This window comes from Salvelinus namaycush, unplaced genomic scaffold (assembly GCF_016432855.1).
Source record: "Salvelinus namaycush isolate Seneca unplaced genomic scaffold, SaNama_1.0 Scaffold1257, whole genome shotgun sequence".
Lineage (NCBI taxonomy): Eukaryota > Metazoa > Chordata > Actinopteri > Salmoniformes > Salmonidae > Salvelinus > Salvelinus namaycush.
In genome coordinates this window covers 18,516-42,067 of record NW_024057961.1, presented here as the reverse complement: position 1 = coordinate 42,067, position 23,552 = coordinate 18,516, and the positions used below count along the sequence as shown (strand labels likewise).

Below are 23,552 nucleotides of genomic sequence, written 5' to 3'. Positions count from 1 at the left end.
TTTACTGTTTTAGAGAAACATCATGACCAACTTTAGTGTTCTGTGTTTTAGAGAAACATCATGACCAACTTTAGTATTTACAGTTTTAGAGAAACATCACGACCAACTTTAGTGTTCTGTGTTTCAGAGAAACATCATGACCAACTTTAGTCTTTACTGTTTCAGAGAAACATCATGACCAACTTTAGTATTCTGTGTTTTAGAGAAACATCATGACCAACTTTAGTATTCTGTGTTTTAGAGAAACATCATGACCAACTTTAGTGTTCTGTGTTTTAGAGAAACATCATGACCAACTTTAGTCTTTACTGTTTTAGAGAAACATCATGACCAACTTTAGTGTTCTGTGTTTTAGAGAAACATCATGACCAACTTTAGTGTTCTGTGTTTTAGAGAAACATCATGACCAACTTTAGTGTTCTGTGTTTTAGAGAAACATCATGACCAACTTTAGTCTTTACTGTTTTAGAGAAACATCATGACCAACTTTAGTGTTCTGTGTTTTAGAGAAACATCATGACCAACTTTAGTGTTCTGTGTTTCAGAGAAACATCATGACCAACTTTAGTGTTCTGTGTTTTAGAGAAACATCATGACCAACTTTAGTGTTCTGTGTTTTAGAGAAACATCATGACCAACTTTAGTGTTCTGTGTTTTAGAGAAACATCATGACCAACTTTAGTCTTTACTGTTTCAGATAAACATCATATGACCAACTTTAGTCTTTACTGTTTCAGAGAAACATCATGACCAACTTTAGTCTTTACTGTTTTAGAGAAACATCATGACCAACTTTAGTCTTTACTGTTTTAGAGAAACATCATGACCAACTTTAGTCTTTACTGTTTTAGAGAAACATCATGACCAACTTTAGTGTTCTGTGTTTTAGAGAAACATCATGACCAACTTTAGTCTTTACTGTTTTAGAGAAACATCATGACCAACTTTAGTGTTCTGTGTTTTAGAGAAACATCATGACCAACTTTAGTCTTTACTGTTTCAGATAAACATCATGACCAACTTTAGTCTTTATTGTTTTAGAGAAACATCACGGCCAACTTTAGTGTTCTGTGTTTTAGAGAAACATCATGACCAACTTTAGTGTTCTGTGTTTCAGAGAAACATCATGACCAACTTTAGTGTTCTGTGTTTAGAGAAACATCATGACCAACTTTAGTCTTTACTGTTTTAGAGAAACATCATGACCAACTTTAGTGTTCTGTGTTTCAGAGAAACATCATGACCAACTTTAGTCTTTACTGTTTTAGAGAAACATCATGACCAACTTTAGTCTTTACTCTTTTAGAGAAACATCATGACCAACTTTAGTGTTCTGTGTTTTAGAAAAACATCATGACCAACTTGAGTTCTATGTTTCAGAGAAACATCATGACCAACTTTTGTGTTCTGTGTTTCAGAGAAACATCATGACCAACTTTAGTCTTTACTGTTTTAGAGAAACATCATGACCAACTTTAGTCTTTACTGTTTTAGAGAAACATCATGACCAACTTTAGTCGTCTGTGTTTTAGAGAAACATCATGACCAACTTTAGTCTTTACTGTTTCAGAGAAACATCATGACCAACTTTAGTCTTTACTGTTTTAGAGAAACATCATGACCAACTTTAGTGTTCTGTGTTTTAGAGAAACATCATGACCATCTTTAGTGTTCTGTGTTTTAGAGAAACATCATGACCAACTTTAGTGTTCTGTGTTTTAGAGAAACATCATGACCATCTTTAGTGTTCTGTGTTTTAGAGAAACATCATGACCAACTTTAGTCTTTACTGTTTTAGAGAAACATCATGACCAACTTTAGTCTTTACTGTTTTAGAGAAACATCATGACCAACTTTAGTCTTCTGTGTTTTAGAGAAACATCATGACCAACTTTAGTCTTTACTGTTTCAGAGAAACATCATGACCAACTTTAGTGTTCTGTGTTTCAGAGAAACATCATGACCAACTTTAGTGTTCTGTGTTTTAGAGAAACATCATGACCAACTTCAGTGTTCTGTGTTTTAGAGAAACATCATGACCAACTTTAGTCTTCTGTGTTTCAGAGAAACATCATGACCAACTTTAGTGTTCTGTGTTTCAGAGAAACATCATGACCAACTTTAGTGTTCTGTTTCAGAGAAACATCATGACCAACTTCAGTCTTTACTGTTTTAGAGAAACATCATGACCAACTTTAGTCTTTACTGTTTTAGAGAAACATCATGACCAACTTTAGTGTTCTGTGTTTTAGAGAAACATCACGACCAACTTTAGTCTTTACTGTTTTAGAGAAACATCATGACCAACTTTAGTCTTTACTGTTTTAGAGAAACATCATGACCAACTTTAGTGTTCTGTGTTTCAGAGAAACATCATGACCAACTTTAGTGTTCTGTGTTTTAGAGAAACATCACGACCAACTTTAGTGTTCTGTGTTTTAGAGAAACATCATGACCAACTTTAGTCTTTACTGTTTTAGAGAAACATCATGACCAACTTTAGTGTTCTGTGTTTTAGAGAAACATCACGACCAACTTTAGTCTTTACTGTTTTAGAGAAACATCATGACCAACTTCAGTGTTCTGTGTTTTAGAGAAACATCACGACCAACTTTAGTCTTTACTGTTTTAGAGAAACATCATGACCAACTTTAGTGTTCTGTGTTTTAGAGAAACATCATGACCAACTTTAGTGTTCTGTGTTTTAGAGAAACATCATGACCAACTTTAGTGTTCTGTGTTTCAGAGAAACATCATGACCAACTTTAATGTTCTGTGTTTCAGAGATACATCATGACCAACTTTAGTCTTTACTGTTTTAGAGAAACATCATGACCAACTTTAATGTTCTGTGTTTCAGAGAAACATCATGACCAACTTTAATGTTCTGTGTTTTAGAAAAACATCATGACCAACTTTGGTCTTCTGTGTTTCAGAGAAACATCATGACCAACTTTAGTCTTCTGTGTTTCAGAGAAACATCATGACCAACTTTAGTGTTCTGTGTTTCAGAGAAACATCATGACCAACTTTAGTCTTTACTGTTTTAGAGAAACATCATGACCAACTTTAGTCTTTACTGTTTTAGAGAAACATCATGACCAACTTTAGTCTTTTCTGTTTTAGAGAAACATCATGACCAACTTTAGTGTTCTGTGTTTTAGAGAAACATCATGACCAACTTTAGTCTTTACTGTTTTAGAGAAACATCATGACCAACTTTAGTCTTTACTGTTTTAGAGAAACATCATGACCAACTTTAGTCTTTACTGTTTTAGAGAAACATCATGACCAACTTTAGTGTTCTGTGTTTCAGAGAAACATCATGACCAACTTTAGTCTTTAGTGTTTTAGAGAAACATCATGACCAACTTTAGTCTTTACTGTTTTAGAGAAACATCATGACCAACTTCAGTCTTTACTGTTTTAGAGAAACATCATGACCAACTTTAGTGTTCTGTGTTTCAGAGAAACATCATGACCAACTTTAGTGTTCTGTGTTTCAGAGAAACATCATGACCAACTTTAGTCTTTACTGTTTTAGAGAAACATCATGACCAACTTTAGTCTTTACTGTTTTAGAGAAACATCATGACCAACTTTAGTGTTCTGTGTTTCAGAGAAACATCATGACCAACTTTAGTGTTCTGTGTTTTAGAGAAACATCATGACCAACTTTAGTGTTCTGTGTTTTAGAGAAACATCATGACCAACTTTAGTGTTCTGTGTTGTAGAGAAACATCATGACCAACTTTAGTGTTCTGTGTTTTAGAGAAACATCATGACCAACTTTAGTCTTTACTGTTTTAGAGAAACATCATGACCAACTTTAGTCTTTACTGTTTTAGAGAAACATCACGACCAACTTTAGTGTTCTGTGTTTTAGAGAAACATCATGACCAACTTTAGTGTTCTGTGTTTTAGAGAAACATCATGACCAACTTTAGTGTTCTGTGTTTTAGAGAAACATCATGACCAACTTTAGTGTTCTGTGTTTTAGAGAAACATCATGACCAACTTTAGTGTTCTGTGTTTCAGAGAAACATCATGACCAACTTTAGTGTTCTGTGTTTTAGAGAAACATCATGACCAACTTTAGTCTTTACTGTTTTAGAGAAACATCATGACCAACATTAGTGTTCTGTGTTTTAGAGAAACATCATGACCAACTTTAGTGTTCTGTGTTTCAGAGAAACATCATGACCAACTTTAGTGTTCTGTGTTTTAGAGAAACATCATGACCAACTTTAGTGTTCTGTGTTTTAGAGAAACATCATGACCAACTTTAGTGTTCTGTGTTTCAGAGAAACATCATGACCAACTTTAGTCTTCTGTGTTTTAGAGAAACATCATGACCAACTTTAGTGTTCTGTGTTTCAGAGAAACATCATGACCAACTTCAGTGTTTACTGTTTTAGAGAAACATCATGACCAACATTAGTGTTCTGTGTTTTAGAGAAACATCATGACCAACTTTAGTGTTCTGTGTTTCAGAGAAACATCATGACCAACTTTAGTCTTTACTGTTTTAGAGAAACATCATGACCAACATTAGTGTTCTGTGTTTTAGAGAAACATCATGACCAACTTTAGTGTTCTGTGTTTCAGAGAAACATCATGACCAACTTTAGTGTTCTGTGTTTCAGAGAAACATCATGACCAACTGCAGTAATGGTTCATGAATCACATGTCTCTTTTCCACTAAGACCTCATTGAAACACAAAGCAGAAAATGGACTCAGGGCTGTGTGTGTCATTCTTATCGAAAGTCCCGTTAACTCTCTCACAAAAACACACATAAAAACGCTTGCACGCACACACACACACACACACACACACACACACACACACACACACACACACACACACACACACACACACACACACACACACACACACACACCTCTAGCTCAATCTAGCCATCTCTGGTCACTGTCATGAGCTAGTTAATGAGAAGGGGACTAAAATCAATGCACACACCATGGGAGGAATTCCTGATTACCTACCCCTCGTGTTTGTGTGCGTCTGTGTGTGTGTGTGTGTGTGTGTCCTTTATCTTCCTCAGTGGGGAAAGAGAGAAATTAAGAATTACATTTAAAGACAAACGTCGTCCTGAATAATTACTGCTGACTAATCTCTCCACCTCTCTCTCTATTTCTCTCTCCCTCTACCTCTATCTCCCTCCCTCTCTCTCTTGCTCTCCCTCCACAGCAGCTCATATCTCTCAGAGTGTCAGTGATGTCACCCAGCCCATCAGGGCTCAAAGGCCCCCAATTACCAAATATAAAGCAACTTCCACACATCCTCTGTCTCCACTCCCTCTCTCTCTCTTTCCCTCTGTTCTGACTCTCTACCCCCTCTCTCTCTCTTTCCCTCTGTTCTGACTCTCTACCCTCTCTCTCTCTCTTTCCCTCTGTTCTGACTCTCTACCCCCTCTCTCTCTCTTTCCCTCTGTTCTGACTCTCTACCCTCCCTCTCTCTCTCTTTCCCTCTGTTCTGACTCTCTACCCTCCCTCTCTCTCTCTTTCCCTCTGTTCTGACTCTCTACCCTCCCTCTCTCTCTCTTTCCCTCTGTTCTGACTCTCTACCCTCCCTCTCTCTCTCTTTCTCTCTGTTCTGACTCTTTACCCTCCCTCTCTCTCTCTTTCCCTCTGTTCTGACTCTCTACCCTCCCTCTCTCTCTCTTTCCCTCTGTTCTGACTCTCTACCCTCCCTCTCTCTCTCCCTCTCAGGGCTCCAGATCCTCTATCTGTTCTGACTCTCTACCATCCCAGTATAGTATTCACAGACTGGACAACAGGACAATAATCCTAAGCCCGGATTTGAACTCAATCGAACATCTCTGGAGACCTGAAAATAGCTGTGCAGCGACGCTCCCCATCCAACCTGACATAGCTTGAGAGGATCTGCAGAGAAGAATGGGAGAAACTCCCCAAATACAGGTGTGCCAAGCTTGTAGCTTCATACCCAAGAAGACTCAAGGTTGTAATTGCTGCCAAAGGTGCTTCAACAAAGTACTGAGTAAAGGGTCTGAATACTTATGGAAATGTGATATTTACTTTTTTTATATATATATATAAATGTGCACACATAAAATAAACTGTTTTTGCTTTGTAATTATGGGTTATTTTGTGTAGATTGATGAGGGGAAAAAACTATTTCATCCATTTTAGAATAAGGCTGTAAGGTGACAATGTGTAAAAAGTCAAGGGGTCTGAATACTTTCTGAATGCGCTGTATATCAGTATATTAGACTCTCTCTCTCTGCAGTGATGTTGTTTTCATCACTTCTGGTTTAACACTGACATCAAGTGGTGATTGTCCAAACTGCACCCCTGTTGCTATAGTGACCCTGCATTACAACACTCTGTTGCTATAGTGACCCTGCATTACAACACTCTGTTGCTATAGTGACCCTGCATTACAACACTCTGTTGCTATAGTGACCCTGCATTACAACACTCTGTTGCTATAGTGACCCTGCATTACAACACTCTGTTGCTATAGTGACCCTGCATTACAACACTCTGTTGCTATAGTGACCCTGGATTACAACACTCTGTTGCTATAGTGACCCTGCATCACAACACTCTGTTGTACAAATTGTACAATTTGTTTAATTAAATTCCACATATTTAATTGTTTGTATTTCATTTCATATTTGTTTCATGTTTCAACCAGTCGCAGGTTAACGTCAACCTGACAGAGGAAACGTAACATCAATAACCAAACTGTTTCCACAATTAACAGGCTTTTCTTGTTTCAAGTATGTTTTATTATGAAAAGTACAATATATCCTTGTATACTTGTACAACTATGAAGCATATGTCCATATATAATTATACAATTTGTTATTCAACATAAAAGACAACAAATGATCACATTGGTATTTTAACACACAATTATAGGAAGACGTGTGTGTGTGTGTGTCCAGTGTGTGTGTGTGTGTGTCCAGTGTGTCCAGTGTGTGTGTGGGTGTGTGTGTGTTTGTCCAGTGTGTGTGTGTGTGTGTGTGTATCTGTCCAGTGAGTGTGTCCAGTGTGAGTGTGTGTCCAGTGTGTGTGTGTGTCTGTCCAGTGTGTGTGTGTGTGTGTGTGTATCAGTGTGTGTGTCCAGTGTGTGTGTGTGTGTCCAGTGTGAGTGTGTGTGTGTCCAGTGTGAGTATGTGTGTGTGTGTGTCCAGTGTGTGTGTGTCCAGTGTGTGTGTGTGTGTCCTGTGTGTTTGTCCAGTGTTTGTGTGTCCAGTGTGAGTGCGTGTCCAGTGTGTGTGTGTGTGTGTCCAGTGTGTGTGTGTGTGTGTGTGTCCAGTGTGTGTGTGTGTGTCCAGTGTGTCCAGTGTGTGTGTGTGTGTTTGTCCAGTGTGTGTGTGAGTGTGTGTGTTTGTCCAGTGTGTGTGTGTTTGTCCAGTGTGTGTGTCAAGTGTGTGTGTGTGTCCAGTGTGTGTGTGTGTGTGTCTGTCCAGTGTGTGTGTATCTGTCCAGTGAGTGTGTGAGTGTGTCCAGTGTGAGTGTGTGTCCAGTGTGTGTGTGTGTGTGTGTGTCCAGTGTGAGTGTGTGTGTGTCCAGTGTGAGTATGTGTGTGTGTGTGTCCAGTGTTTGTGTGTCCAGTGTGAGTGCGTGTGTCCAGTGTGAGTGTGTGTGTCCAGTGTGTCCAGTGTGTCCAGTGTGTGTGTGTGTGTGTGTCCAGTGTGTCCAGTGTGTGTGTGTCCAGTGTGTGTGTGTGTGTGTGTGTGTGTTTGTCAGGTTATTATTTCAGGGACACTGAGGAGTCAACATCATAAACCCTAAACCCTGGATAGAGGGGCTCAGTGAATGTGGAGGTGAATGTGTACACGTGGGTCAGTGTGTCAGAGGAGGCTCTATAGAAGGACAGAGTGCCGGCTGGCCAGTCTAGATACACTCCTACTCTGTGGGAGCTGGAGGGGGGGACGTCTCTACATTGACAATCACCCACAACCTACCTAATGACTATGGTTGCCTAAATATGGCTCCCAATAAGAGACAACGATAGACAGCTGTCTCTAATTGAGAACCAATCTAGGCAACCATAGACATACATACACCGAGACTAAACACTGCCCCATAAACATACAAAAGCCCCTAGACAATACAAAACACATACATCCCCCATGTCACACCCTGACCTAACTAAAATAATAAAGAAAAACAAAGATAACTAAGGCCAGGGCGTGACAATATGAGATGAGTAATGTAGGTTATGTAAACATTATATAAAGTGGCATTGTTTAAGTGACTAGTGATACATTTATAACATTGAATTATTAATTATTAAAGTGGCTAGAGATTGAGTCTGTATGTTGGCATCAGCCATCGAGAGAATGCCTCCTATAAAATCTATAAAAGCTATCCAACTGCCTACGTTGTACCTAATTGAAGGGTAAAATAATTGACAAGTTTAAATTCTTGATATTTGATGCATTCATTCTATTTTATGACTGAAAATATTGCAGGTAGAATGCCACAATGATGCAACAAGGATGGAAACTCAACGACTGTAGTTTAGTTATTCTGTAGTGTAGTTCTTCTGTAGTGTAGTTCTACTGTAGTGTAGTTCTACTGTAGTGTAGTTCTTCTGTAGTGTAGTTCTTCTGTAGTGTAGTTCTGTAGTGTAGTTCTGTAGTGTAGTTCTGTAGTGTAGTTCTACTGTAGTGTAGTGTAGTTCTTCTGTAGTGTAGTTCTACTGTAGTGTAGGTCTACTATAGTGTAGGTCTACTATAGTGTAGTTCTACTGTAGTGTAGTTCTTCTGTAGTGTAGTTCTTCTGTAGTGTAGTTCTACTGTAGTGTAGTTATTCTGTAGTGTAGTTCTACTGTAGTGTAGTTCTGTAGTGTAGTTCTGTAGTGTAGTTCTGTAGTGTAGTTCTTCTGTAGTGTAGTTCTACTGTAGTGCAGTTCTACTGTAGTGTAGTTCTGTAGTGTAGTTCTGTAGTGTAGTTCTGTAGTGTAGTTCTGTAGTGTAGTTCTACTGTAGTGTAGTTCTACTGTAGTTCTGTAGTGTAGTTATTCTGTAGTGTAGTTATTCTGTAGTGTAGTTCTGTAGTGTAATTATTCTGTAAAGTATTTAAACTGGAACAACCAATCCAGTAATGGATTCAATATATTCAAGTAACAGATTAATAGTACAGAAAAATGTTTTTTATTTTTCTGTAATACATATAACTGTACTATTCTGTTGTCTACATAGACCTGTACTATATACTCTTTTGTCGACCAAAACCTTGTTGTTTCTTTGGCACCTTTGGAAAGAGAAGACATTATGAATGACTACATTAAATAAAGGTTGACTACAACACAGTACTTGAACATCTCTCTGTATTAACTCTACCAGGTTACAGCTGTATCTGCAGAGTGTGTTGAGGTTAAACTAACAATCCCAACTAAATAACTACAGAGAGGAGAATGTGCAATGCTGACATCAAGGCAGACTCAATCTGTATGGAATCTAACCCCAACAATCTGTTTGCAATGTAAACCTTCTAATAAAAGCAATACTTATTAAATCAAGTTCCCTTCCTCAAGTATAACAATGTAATGTCACGATTTTCCAAAATAGAACCCAGAAGCAGACCAGGACAAGGAGAGTAGGAAGAAGGTGAGTATTTATTTACAAGTGTAAATGTAGAGGTAGAAAGATCCAGGTGGCGGAGCGGGCAGCGGCGGTGAGTTGATGGGAGTGAATAGGTAGATCCAAGGGAGTAGCGGAAGCCACCGATGACCAGGCAGGAATGAGGTAAGTGATCCGGGTGAATAACTGTAGACAGAACAAACGGAGTTAAGTTCAAGGCAAGCAAGACGTACAAAACAACAAAACAAACTCTATCAAACTGGAGGCTGATACGCTGGCACAACATACTGTTCATGACTAACGATCCGGCAGGGAATGGATGTCAGGTCCGAGCTTATGAAGTGGAGAGGTGATGATCAGGACCAGGTGTGCAGATAGCTGATGGGATACAGGTGCGGGTAAATCAGAGATCTCCCAACTAGCTACGTCGCCCGGCAACCAGACAGGGTGCGTTCCAGGACACCGGAACAACTCTCCAGGACAGAACACAGGCAAAAAACAGACTCAGGAAGCGGGATTCGTGACAGTACCCCCCCTCCGACGAACGCCACCGGGCGGACTACCCGGAGCGCCAGGGTGGAGGCGATAGAAGTCACGAAGCAGGTCAGCATCAAGGATCTGACGCCGAGGAATCCAACTCCTCTCCTCTGGACCATATCCTTCCCAATCCACGAGATACTGGAACCCTCGACCCCGCCGTCTGGAGTCCATGATGCGGCGCACCGTGTAGGCAGGACCACCTCCGATCATCCGAGGAGGAGGGGGCAACAGAGGACTGAGGAGAACCGGCTTGAGGCAGGAGACATGAAAGGTGGGGTGTACTCTAAGCGTTGCAGGCAACTTGAGTCGGACCACAACAGGATTAATGATTCTCTCCACCACAAACGGACCAATGAACTTCGGTGACAGTTTCTTCGACTCAGTCCGTAGAGGAAGATCCCGTGTAGCCAACCAAACCTTATCTCCGACGGTATAAGCGGGAGCAGGAATACGGCGACGATTCGCCTGGATCTGATACCGGTCCGAAACTCTAAGGAGGGCCTTCCTGGCCCGATGCCAGGTCCGGTGGCAACGACGAATGTGGGCCTGGACAGAGGGAACCGAGAGATCCCTCTCCTGAGAAGGAAACAAGGGAGGTTGGTAACCATACAGGCACTGGAAGGGAGACATCCCCGTTGCAGATGAAGGGAGAGTATTATGGGCATACTCGACCCAGGGTAACTGAGAGGACCAAGAGGTGGGATCATAGGAGACATGACAGCGCAGCGTGGACTCCATCTTCTGGTTGGCTCTCTCCGCCTGACCATTAGATTGGGGGTGAAAACCAGATGTGAGACTGACTGTAGCTCCAATGGCCAAACAGAAAGATCTCCAGACAGCAGAGGTAAACTGAGGACCACGGTCAGAAACAATGTCACTGGCAATCCGTGGACCCTGAAAACCTCCCTAACAAGGATCTCGGACGTCTCAGTGGCAGATGGAAGCTTGGAGATGGGGACAAAGTGAGCGAACTTACTGAATCTGTCCACAATGGTCAGAATGACCGTGTTCCCAACAGAAGAGAGCAACCCCGTGACAAAGTCCAGGGCCAGATGGGAAATAGGTAGGGGGTGAAGAAGCCCAGAGCTGGGCCGATTGGTACTTTTATTCTGCGCACAAACAGGACAAGCGGCAACAAACCTCCGGGTATCTTCTCCCATGGCAGGCCACCAAAATCGTCTGCGCAGTAGCGCCATAGTCCGGGCAACGCCAGGGTGACAAGCTATCTTGCTGGCGTGGGACCACTGAAGGACATCAGAACGGACCGACTCAGGCACGAACAACCGACCGGGTGGACCGTTACCGGGGCCGGGCTGCGTCCGAAGGGCCGCCATCACATCCTCCTCAATCCTCCATGTAACGGCTCCCACGACAAGGTTCTGGGGAATAATCATCTCAGTCTTGGCCCCACTCTCCTCCGTCTTGGAGAACATCCGGGACAAGGCGTCCGCCTTGCCGTTCTTCGACCCAGGTCGGAACGTCAGGGAAAAATTGAAGCGTCCAAAAAACAAAGCCCACCTGGCCTGACGGGAGTTGAGACGTTTAGCCGATTGCACGTAAGCCAGATTCTTGTGGTCAGTCCAGACCACAAACGGTTGCTCCGCTCCCTCCAACCAGTGACGCCACTCCTCCAAGGCAAGCTTCACAGCGAGAAGCTCCCGGTTACCCACATCGTAGTTTCTCTCAGCTGGTGAAAGACGACAAGAGTAGAAGGCGCAGGGATGGAGTTTACCGTCAGTGGAGCTACGCTGGGACAGGATGGCGCCCACCCCCACATCAGATGCGTCCACCTCAACAACAAACTGACGGGAAGTGTCAGGTTGAGAGAGAATCGGGGCGTTGGTGAATCGGCTCTTCAAGTTCAGAAATGCTCGGTCTGCCTCAGGAGTCCAACAGAAAATTCTGGTGCAAGACGTCAGAGCAGTTAAAGGGGCGGCCACCCGGCTGTAATCACGGATAAACCTCCGATAGAAGTTCGCAAATCCCAGGAATCTCTGGAGCTGCAATCTCGTACCGGGCCGGGCCCAATCCCGAACCGCCCGAACCTTCTCTTGGTCCATCTTGATCTCACCCCTGGAGATGATGTACCCGAGGAAGGATGTAGTGTGGGCGTGAAAATCACACTTCTCTGCCTTCACAAACAGACGGTTCTCCAATAACCGCTGCAGGACCTGCTTAACATGCTGGATGTGGCTGGAAAGCTCCTTGGAGAAAATCAGGATGTCATCCAGGTAAACGAACACAAACAGACCGATCATATCCCTCAGCACGTCATTCACCAAACTTTGGAACACTGCTGGAGCGTTGGAAAGTCCAAACGGCATCACCTGGTACTCGAAATGTCCCATAGGTGTATTGAACCCAGTCAACCACTCGTCCCCCTCTTTGATCCGAACCAGATGATACGCATTGCGTAGATCAAGCTTCGTAAACACAGTAGCACCCTGTAAAGAATCGAAAGCGGAGCTCATCAAGGGCAGGGGGTACTTGTTCTTGACCGTAATATCATTCAACCCCCAATAATCAATACACGGTCGAAGAGAGCCATCCTTCTTACTCACAAAAAAAAATCCAGCTCCCAGGGGTGATGACGAGGGACGAATGAGACCTGCAGCAAGAGACTCCTTTATGTAGGTCTCCAGGGCTTCCCGCTCAGGTCGAGAGATACTGTATAACCGTCCCTTGGGAAAGGCAGCTCCAGGGAACAGATTAATCGTACAATCATAAGGTCGGTGGGGAGGGAGTGACTGAGCCTTCTGCTTACTGAACACCTCACCCAACTCGTGATATGTTTCAGGAACCAGGGACAAATCAGGAGGAGCAGACTCACTGACCCGACTGGGGACAGCATGAGAACAGGCAGTCCTGAGGCAGTTAGCATGGCACTCAATGCTCCAACTAGTTACCTTTCCAGTCACCCAATCGAACGAGGGATTGTGTTCTCTTAGCCAGGGGTATCCAAGAACCAGAGGAACATGGGGGGAAGGCAAAATGAAAAAATAAATAACCTCTGAATGATTCCCCGACAACAACATCTTAACCGGTTCAGTCCTCATAGTGATCCGTGCCAGACTACTGCCGTTCAGAGTGGTTGCTTCAATGGCTTCCGGTAATTGCTCCTTGGAAAGCCCCAGCTGTTCCACTAAGTCGGCATCAATGAAGCTGTCATCGGCACCTGAATCGATGAAAGCGTTAATCGCTAAACTCTGATTCTTATTTATGAGGGTAGCAGGAAAACGAGGTCTGACAGGGCTCTTGAGAGGTTGAAACTGGCTCGCTAACAAACCTCCCAAACTTAACGAGCCGAGCAGTTTAACGCGCGCTGAGGACAAACGGAGATGTAATGTCCCGAGCTACCACAGTAGAGGCAGCTGTTGGTCTCACGTCTACGTTGGCGCTCGTCCTTAGTTAACCCGTGCCGCCCCACTTGCATAGGTTCAGGATCTGGCGGCAGGACTCCTCCACTAACCCCGTGTGAGGAAACATGATTAACACCTTCTGGTCCACCTCCTGACCCGAATGGTAACCGAGTAGCTGATTGATTGGACCGGACCCACTGCTTCTCCCTCCTCTCTCGAACTCTGTTATCCACCCTAATAGCTAATGCGACCAAACTGTCCAGGTCACAAGGCTCCGGATAGGAGATCAGCTCATCCTTGAGTTGCTCCGACAACCCCTGGTAAAAAGCCGCTTGTAGTGCCTCCTCATTCCACCCACTCTCCACAGCCAATGTCCGGAACTCAATCAAAGTCTGCCACGTAACGAGCTCCTTGGCGAAGAGAGAACAACCGCTTAGCTGCGTCCTTACCTCGGACTGGATGGTCAAAAAGCTTTCTCATCTCTGCCGTGAACTCCTGGTATGACGCCATGCAGGTGTCCTGTTGTTCCCAAACAGCTGAAGCCCATTCCAAAGCTCTACCACGCAGCAGTTCAATAACAAAAGCTATCCTAGCCTTGTCTGTGGCGTAAGAGTGGGGCTGCAGATCAAACACTAAACCACACTGCATAAGAAATGAATGGCATCTTTCCAAATCCCCTTCGTATTTATCAGGCGTCGGTACCTTGGGCTCACGGAAGGAAACCGCTCCAGAAGCGGCAGGTGAGAGGGGTGAAACAGGTGGTAGAGAATCCGCCGGCAAACTGAGCTGATCCTGGATACTCGCCAAGCTAGCAGAGAAGTTCTGGACTGAAATCGCTATCTCCTGTAGCGCCGTGCTGTGTTGTCCCAATATCTTCCCCTGATGGGTAATGGCATGTCGAACGGAGTCCAGGTCCGCTGGGTTTATTCCTGGCCGGATCGTTCTGTCACGGTTCTCTAAAGTAGAACCCAGAAGCAGACCAGGACAAGGAGAGTAAGACGAAGGTGAGTATTTATTTACAAGTTTAAATGTAGTGATAGAAAAATCCAAGTAGCGGAGCGGGCAGCGGAGGTGAGTTGATGGAATTGAGTAAGCAGATCCAAGGAAGTAACTGAAGTCACCGACGACCAGGTAGGGATGGGATGAGTGTTCCGGGTGAATGACTGTAGACAGAAAAAACGGAGGTAAGTTCAAGGCAAGCAAGACGTATAAAACAACAAAACAAACTCTATCAAACTGGAGGCTGATACGCTGGCACAACATACTGTTCATGGCTAACGATCCGGCAGGGAATGGATGTCAGGTCAGCGCTTATGAAGTGGAGGGGTGATGATCAGGACCAGGTGTGCAGATAGCTGATGGGATACAGGTGCGGGTACTCAGAGATCCTCCAACTAGCTACGTCGCCCGGCAACCAGACAGGGTGCGTTCCAGGACACCGGAAAAAAACACTCCAGGACAGAACACAGGCAAAAACAGACTCAGGAAGCGGGATTCGTGACACAGTGGGACCTGATCCTAGATCATAATGAATCAGATTACATGGAGAGGGGGGACCTGATCCTAGATCATAATGAATCAGATTACATGAAGAGGGGGACGTGGTCCTAGATCATAATGAATCATATTAAAGAGGGGAGACCTGATCCTAGATCATAATGAATCAGATTACATGGCGAGGGAGACCTGATCCTAGATCATAATGAATCAGATTACATGGAGAGGGGGACCTGATCCTAGATCATAATGAATCAGATTACAAGGAGAGGGGAGACCTGATACTAGATCATAATGAATCAGAATACATGGAGAGGGGGGACCTGATCCTAGATCAGCACTCCAACTCTGGGACACTTCTTGTATGAAACCGAACACATAGTTGTAAAGTCTAGTTACAGCAGGTGTTTACTGCCATCTAGTGGAAGATATCAATAAAACACTTTATTATCAGGGTGGGGAGACGGCTGAGCTGAAACAGAAAGTAAAGCTGTTCTTTTGGAAAGGATCCATTTTGAGGACAGAGCTAAAAACGCTATATGGAGAGAACTAACAGATAAAGTAAGAATCTTTGAACAATAATGTATTCTAATGGACAGAGTAAGAGAATGAATATCTGGAATGAGATATTACTAGTTAGTAGAACTGCTACTTGAGCTGAGTTGCTGACAGACAGCAGTTTTCAAAGTGGAAACTAATCAGTAGGCCGACATGTTATCAGTAAAACGTCTGGTAAAGATGGTGGAGGAGCTTTTCAATGATATGGTTTTATGTTTATCTCAGGGTTTCTCAATCCTTTTGTTCTTACCAGCACTTACACACCTGATTCAACTAATCATCAAATATTTTAAGACAGCTTAATATTTGAGGCATACAAATGAACATTCTCAAATGAAAACCTTTTGGGTTTGTAGGCCTGTTTACAATTATTAAAGTCCGACAGTAACTCACATTTTGGAGGAAAAAAACACAGCTAAACTTGGTTTCCAGTAAATTATATGTTTATCAAAAATAATGTAAGAGAGATGTCTTGAAGAAACGCGTCTGGGTTTAGAACTCTGTGTCTCAGTGCGCTGCGACAGTGGGAAGTTTGTTTTGCATGGCCCGGTGCTACAGCTGGGTGGACATTAATTTTAAGGCCATTAGAATGGTATTAAATGCGTAAACTCTGCTCACCCGGGGAGCCGGGCAATGCAAAACGAATTCACCCAGTGTCCGTTACTTTATTTCCTCATATGAAATGTAAAGTAACTTTGTAGCCGACGCAGTTCCAGAATGTCTGTTGAAACTGTGTCTCATATGGAACGTTAGAACAGTGGTGGAAACAGAACTCAGTTCTCAAACTGGAGTAAAAGGAAAGATTCCTTCATAGAACATGACTCAAGTAAAAGTGAACGTTAGAACAGTTCCATACGGATAGCCAGGGTCCCACTCCAACACTCAGACATCATTTAAAAACAAAGCTTTTGTGTTTAGTGAGTCCACCAGATCAGAGGCAGTAGGGATGACCAGGGATGTTCTCTGTTTAGTGAGGCCTCCAGATCAGAGGCAGTAGGGATGAACAGGGATGTTCTCTGTTTAGTGAGTCCTCCAGATCAGAGGTGGTAGGGATGACCAGGGATGTTCTCTGTTTAGTGAGTCCTCCAGATCAGAGGCAGTAGGGATGACCAGGGATGTTCTCTGTTTAGTGAGTCCTCCAGATCAGAGGCAGTAGGGATGACCAGGGATGTTCTCTGTTTAGTGAGTCCACCAGATCAGAGGCAGTAGGGATGACCTAGGGATGACCAGGGATGTTCTCTGTTTAGTGAGTCCTCCAGATCAGAGGCAGTAGGGATGACCAGGGATGTTCTCTGTTTAGTGAGTCCTCCAGATCAGAGGCAGTAGGGATGACCAGGGATGTTCTCTTGATAAGTGTGTGAATTGGACCATTTTCCTGTCCTGCTAAGCATTCAAAATGTAACGAGTACTTTTGGGTGTCAGTGAAAATGTATGGAGTAAAAAGTACATAATTTTCTTCATGAATGTAGTGATAAAGGTAAAAGTTGTTAAAAATATAAATATTAAAGTAAAGGACAGATTCTTAAAAATATATTTCTCAAAGACAATAAATAGCCTGTTAGTGAATACACATAATTATGAGACATGGTCTTGTGTTGCTGTACTGTCTATAACTACTTTAACAAACAGTGACTTATTAATATTATTATTGTTGCTGTACTGTCTATAACTACCTTAACAGTGACTTATTATTATTATTATTGTTGCTGTGCTGTCTATAAATACCTTAACAAACAGTGACTTATTATTATTATTATTGTTGCTGTACTGTCTATAACTACCTTAACAAACAGTGACTTATTATTATTATTGACAGTTACCATGGAGATAAAATGTCACAACTACATGTTCATGTGATTGCATTAAATCATCTGACTGTTTCTATGTCTGTTAGTAAATGTTTTATTTCTCAAAGAGATAATGAATTCATGAGAACAATTGACATTCAATAATTAGCTGTCACCGTGTTAACCACAACCAACATGCTGGATCTCTGTTTAGGGGTCAGTGCTCTAAAATGAGTCTCTCTGTGGAGAGAGAGGAGGGGGGCCCTGCCTCTAAAATGCATCTGTCTGGGGGACATGACACCAAAGCTAAGAGGTAAGATGACAATTTTATGAAGAATTTATTACGTTTATTTCCAAAATAAATAGCTATTTTAAGATGAATGCACTTACTGTAAATCTCTCTGGATAAGAGCATCTGCTAAATCAGGGGTTCTCAATCCGGGGTCTGTGGAGGTACTGCAGGGGTTCTCAATCCGGGGTCTGTGGAGGTACTGCAGGGGTTCTCAATCCGGGGTCTGTGGAGGTACTGCAGGGGTTCTCAATCCGGGGTCTGTGGAGGTACTGCAGGGGTTCTCAATCCGGGGTCTGTGGAGGTACTGCAGGGGTTCTCAATCCGGGGTCTGTGGAGGTACTGCAGGGGTTCTCAATCCGGGGTCTGTGGAGGTACTGCAGGGGTTCCGCGGCACCCTGACTGTACTCGTTGCAATGTAATACATTTGATAGAATTCTCACGACACGACCACTTTGCCTACTCTTAATTATTGACTAATATAATGGAATGCATATTTTTTTTATCAATTCTGATCGTTGTTACAAGCAGAATTTTGACAATATTACCGTTATATCAACACACTCTTCACACCCGTTTAACAACTCTAAATATCTTTGGCATAGTAGGCATCAAGTCCCTTCCCAATAATGTTGCCTACAACGTTGCAACAATGTTCATTTTCATCAGACACATATTACACCCTAGATGCCTTCAATTGCCCAATTTATAGTCATGCCCAATTTAGGATTATTATTTAACAATGTGATGTTGTGCTCCAAAGGGAGAACTTGAAATAACATGATGTAGATAATTAAATAATCAAAAGAAAAACATGTTTATTTTACACTCTTAGAAAAGAAGGTTCCTTATAGAACCAAAAAGGCTTCTATCACTTCCTTAATATATGGAACCACTAAAAGTTAAATATATTTTTGGGTTCAGTGATGAAGAACCTGTAGAGTTCTGATCAACAAAAGGTTAATGTTTTGAGGATGTGAACCCAGCAGCCCTCCAGTGGTCCAATCAATTCCACCTGTTTTTTCCAGCGCCGGCCAGGGATTCGAACCAGCCACCTTTCAGCCACAGCTCCAACCGGAGTTTCTCTTCAGAAATAAACATGAGTTAATCTGCCAAAATGAAGACAAAATGCTAGGCAGACATACATGGTATCATTTGTTATACATAATTATTATACATAAATCATTGCCAAAAGCACAAGACATACTGTTGCATGTAGGTCTATATTATTTATAGATTGATCATATAGAAATATAAAACATTATTTTTAACTACTACAAAGCAATTACATGTGGCTCAGGAACCACTGACTCGCTGCATTATTCTATAGTATTATCAAGACACCTGCTGTTAACTCTTAACTACTTAGGACAGCTCACCAGGTGTCCTAAATATCTGACGACTAGGTGGGACTAGAGACTTCATGCATAGCTTTAATTTATACCCATAAGTGTAAAATGTCTTTATTCTCAGCACTTATACGACCAATTTTCTACTCTGAGACACTTTGGCGATATGGACCCAGATTTCAAAACATTGTTATAAAAAAACTTAGAATGTTTGTTTAACATAATAATAAAAAATGAATATTACTAATGTAACCCACTGTAAAGACTGGGTTTAGTTGATTGTGTTACACTGCTCATGTCCGCGTTCTGGAACTGTCCGCGTCCCCGTACAGAACTGTCCGCGTCCCCGTACAGAACTGTCCGCGTCCCCGTTCGGTGTGGCGCCAAGCATATTGTCCGGTTACGCGCAGAGTTGGCTGAGGTGATCTTGGGGAATAACGACGGAGTTCACTACAGTGTTGAGACACCGAAGTTCAGTGTTCAATTTCCTTTTTTTCTTTACGGTCAGGGACAGTATGAGTGTAGCCAGATCCTTTTCACTCTCTATCCTTGTTTCATTTCGTGGTTCACCGGATTCGTCATTTTCATCGAGACGAGGTACAGAACGACCAGCTAGCTAGCCAAGCTAGTCGGTACAGCTCGGTAAGCTAGCTAGCTACTATACCAGCAGCATCCTAGTTAACTTAGCTAACAATACATCATTCTCTAGTTGACGGATGCTGGCTACCTCTGTCCGGTTCTCCTCTCTTCACTAGATGGACGGTAACTTTAGTGTTTAACCCCTCTGTGTCCAAGGACCAATCTTTTGAATATTATTTTCAGGGCGCCTCAATAGCAGGTATTGAACACCGGGTAAATAATCACTAGTCAGAACCTCAACCTCAGTAAACATTCATTATAAAAAACATCTTAATATCTGATATTGTGAGTAAACAACCTCGGAATAGAAAAGACAAGAGTGCGTCTTCCAGCCCACCAATAAATTACATAATTCAACCCTCCCGGTTAGTAAATTTACCTCAACATGCCCCCGGAGAAGGCAGAGTAACGACACCAGCCTTTTAGCGGGGCTGACTACAACGCTCGCGTCGCTAAATGAATTTCGTTATTTAAAATGACACACTGCTCGAGCGCGCCAACGAGCGTCTGGAAGTCAGTTCTATTTGTGAAGCAGTTCGCTCTGCATCTCCTCATTGGTTTATAGAAGCAGGTACCCACGTGCCATCTCCTCATTGGTTTATAGAAGCAGGTACCCACGTGCCATCTCCTCATTGGTTTATAGAAGCAGGTACTGTTGATAATTGGATATGGAGAAGGGCGAGCCGGTCAAGGATCGATTCAGACAAGGTGATAAATTGTATGACAAGCGACAGTTTAATTATGAGTAAAGATATCTGGTACAAGCGTATACGGTCTCGTTCCTTCGGCTCATAGAGAACCTCCAGAAAAAGCCCAGATAACAGAGTGCATAGACATTTTATACACCACAGAAAGTAGGTTGAGTCTGGAAGTTCTGGTCCTTTGGTTGGTTCTGGACAGGTTGTTGTCTTCTCAGATTGGTCCTGATGAGCTGGGCGTCATCCTTCTGAGTCTTATAGCAAAAGTTCTTTGTTATCAAATGTTCAGCTAAAACAGGAGATTTTGTGTGTGCGTAGTCAGCCCTCTGTCCTTGAGTATGTGTGTGTGTCTCATTATCTCGTGAAATGCGGACCCAAGCACTCTTTTGATCAAGGCCTTTCCTGCCTTATCAGTGTTTATGAAAGGTCTGTGCCAGCCATCTGTCTTTGGGTGTGTGAGAAACCCTGCTTAGAAAGAAGTTAGTTATAACAATGTAATAGCAATATGCTTGTGTTATTTTAAATGGTATTTATTACAGTACCCACGTGCCATCTCCTCATTGGTTTATAGAAGCAGGTACCCACGTGCCATCTCCTCATTGGTTTATAGAAGCAGGTACCCACGTGCCATCTACTTAGTGGTTTATAGAAGCAGGTACCCACGTGCCATCTCCTCATTGGTTTATAGAAGCAGGTACCCACGTGCCATCTCCTCATTGGTCTATAGAAGCAGGTACCCACGTGCCATCTCCTCATTGGTTTATAGAAGCAGGTACCCACGTGCCATCTCCTCATTGGTTTATAGAAGCAGGTACCCACGTGCCATCTCCTCATTGGTTTATAGAAGCAGGTACCCACGTGCCATCTCATTGGTTTATAGAAGCAGGTACCCACGTGCCTTCTCCTCATTGGTTTATAGAAGCAGGTACCCACGTGCCATCTCATTGGTTTATAGAAGCAGGTACCCACGTGCCTTCTCCTCATTGGTTTATAGAAGCAGGTACCCACGTGCCTTCTCCTCATTGGTTTATAGATGCAGGTACCCACGTGCCTTCTCCTCATTGGTTTATAGAAGCAGGTACCCACGTGCCTTCTCCTCATTGGTTTATAGAAGCAGGTACCCACGTGCCATCTCCTCATTGGTTTATAGAAGCAGGTACCCACGTGCCATCTCCTCATTGGTTTATAGAAGCAGGTACCCACGTGCCATCTCCTCATTGGTTTATAGAAGCAGGTACCCACGTGCCATCTCCTTGGTGGTTTATAGAAGCAGGTACCCACGTGCCATCTCCTCATTGGTTTATAGAAGCAGGTACCCACGTGCCATCTCCTCATTGGTTTATAGAAGCAGGTACCCACGTGCCATCTCCTCATTGGTCTATAGAAGCAGGTACCCACGTGCCATCTCCTCATTGGTTTATAGAAGCAGGTACCCACGTGCCATCTCCTCATTGGTTTATAGAAGCAGGTACCCACGTGCCATCTCCTCATTGGTTTATAGAAGCAGGTACCCACGTGCCATCTCATTGGTTTATAGAAGCAGGTACCCACGTGCCTTCTCCTCATTGGTTTATAGAAGCAGGTACCCACGTGCCTTCTCCTCATTGGTTTATAGATGCAGGTACCCACGTGCCTTCTCCTCATTGGTTTATAGAAGCAGGTACCCACGTGCCTTCTCCTCATTGGTTTATAGAAGCAGGTACCCACGTGCCATCTCCTCATTGGTTTATAGAAGCAGGTACCCACGTGCCATCTCCTCATTGGTTTATAGAAGCAGGTACCCACGTGCCATCTCCTCATTGGCTTATAGAAGCAGGTACCCACGTGCCATCTCCTCATTGGTTTATAGAAGCAGGTACCCACGTGCCATCTCCTCATTGGTTTATAGAAGCAGGTACCCACGTGCCATCTCCTCATTGGCTTATAGAAGCATGTACCCACATGCCATCTCCTCATTGGTTTATAGAAGCAGGTACCCACGTGCCATCTCCTCATTGGTTTATAGAAGCAGGTACCCACCTGCCATCTCCTCATTGGTTTATAGAAGCAGGTACCCACGTGCCATCTCCTCATTGGTTTATAGAAGCAGGTACCCACGTGCCATCTCATTGGTTTATAGAAGCAGGTACCCACGTGCCATCTCCTCATTGGTTTATAGAAGCTGGTACCCACGTGCCATCTCCTCATTGGTTTATAGAAGCAGGTACCCACGTGCCATCTCCTCATTGGTTTATAGAAGCAGGTACCCACGTGCCATCTCCTCATTGGTTTATAGAAGCAGGTACCCACGTGCCATCTCCTCATTGGCTTATAGAAGCAGGTACCCACGTGCCATCTCCTCATTTAGCAAAAAACATAAACATAACTTCTTTAAACAATAAAAGCTAATTTACGAACATTTCTGAAAATGGATATATAGCTTTTTGGAATGAAACTCTTCTTATGTTTCCCCATCTGAGCTCAGAGTAGATGAGAGATGTAATGTTTGTCTCTGTTGTGTTGAAGCCCAATCAAGCAGGAGAGACCAGCCTCCCCTGTACCCAGCTGTGTGTCCATGAAGAGTGACCAGTCTATGAATCATCCTATACACTTTAGAGAGGGAGACTTTTCTACTGAACAAAGGTAAGAAGGACTCATGGGTCATGGTCAGTGAGTTAAACAACACTGTCTCTAGTCATTTCTCCTCTCCCATTTTCCCATTTCTTTTTGTTGTTTTCATAATCCATAGGCTAATCCTTTTGTCCATTTTCATAGTCCTAAAACAATATTAAACAAACACAACATTCCCTTCCTGTGTATGTGTATGTGTGTGTGTGTGTGTGTGTGTGTGTGTGTGTGTGTGTGTGTGTGTGTGTGTGTGTGTGTGTGTGTGTGTGTGTGTGTGTGTGTGTGTACACCCTGGATGAGGAGATGTAATCTCATGTTTTGTCCACAGAAACCAACAGGAGAGATCAGAGTCAGAGATTCTCAGTGGTCAGTCTTCCCAGAGTCATCAAACAGACCTGGCCTCCATATTCAGTGTATGTGGTCCTGTTATGTACATTTGTTTTTGTTTACCTCAATTAAAGTTGACCTGTCAATCATTCATTAATGTGTTAATGAGAAACATTTATTCTCTTGCTTAACTTATTTACTTGATTTATTTCAGTTGCTTGAAGAGAAAATTATGAAATTTGTGAAGAACGAGCTGAAGATGTTCAAGAGGATTCTTAGTCCAGAACTCCCAGAAGGCTTTGAGAGTCAGAAGCAGGAAG

General features: G+C 42.9%; 1 long non-coding RNA gene across 1 annotated transcript; it reads left to right on the top strand.

Moving 5' to 3' along the window:
* Window positions 1-17,607: 17,607 nt before the first annotated feature.
* Window positions 17,608-23,283, top strand: LOC120036230. Its single transcript, XR_005474442.1, has 3 exons — window positions 17,608-17,636; window positions 22,804-22,920; window positions 23,234-23,283. It is a non-coding gene; the product is annotated as an uncharacterized LOC120036230 (long non-coding RNA).
* The last annotated feature ends 269 nt before the right edge of the window (window positions 23,284-23,552 follow it).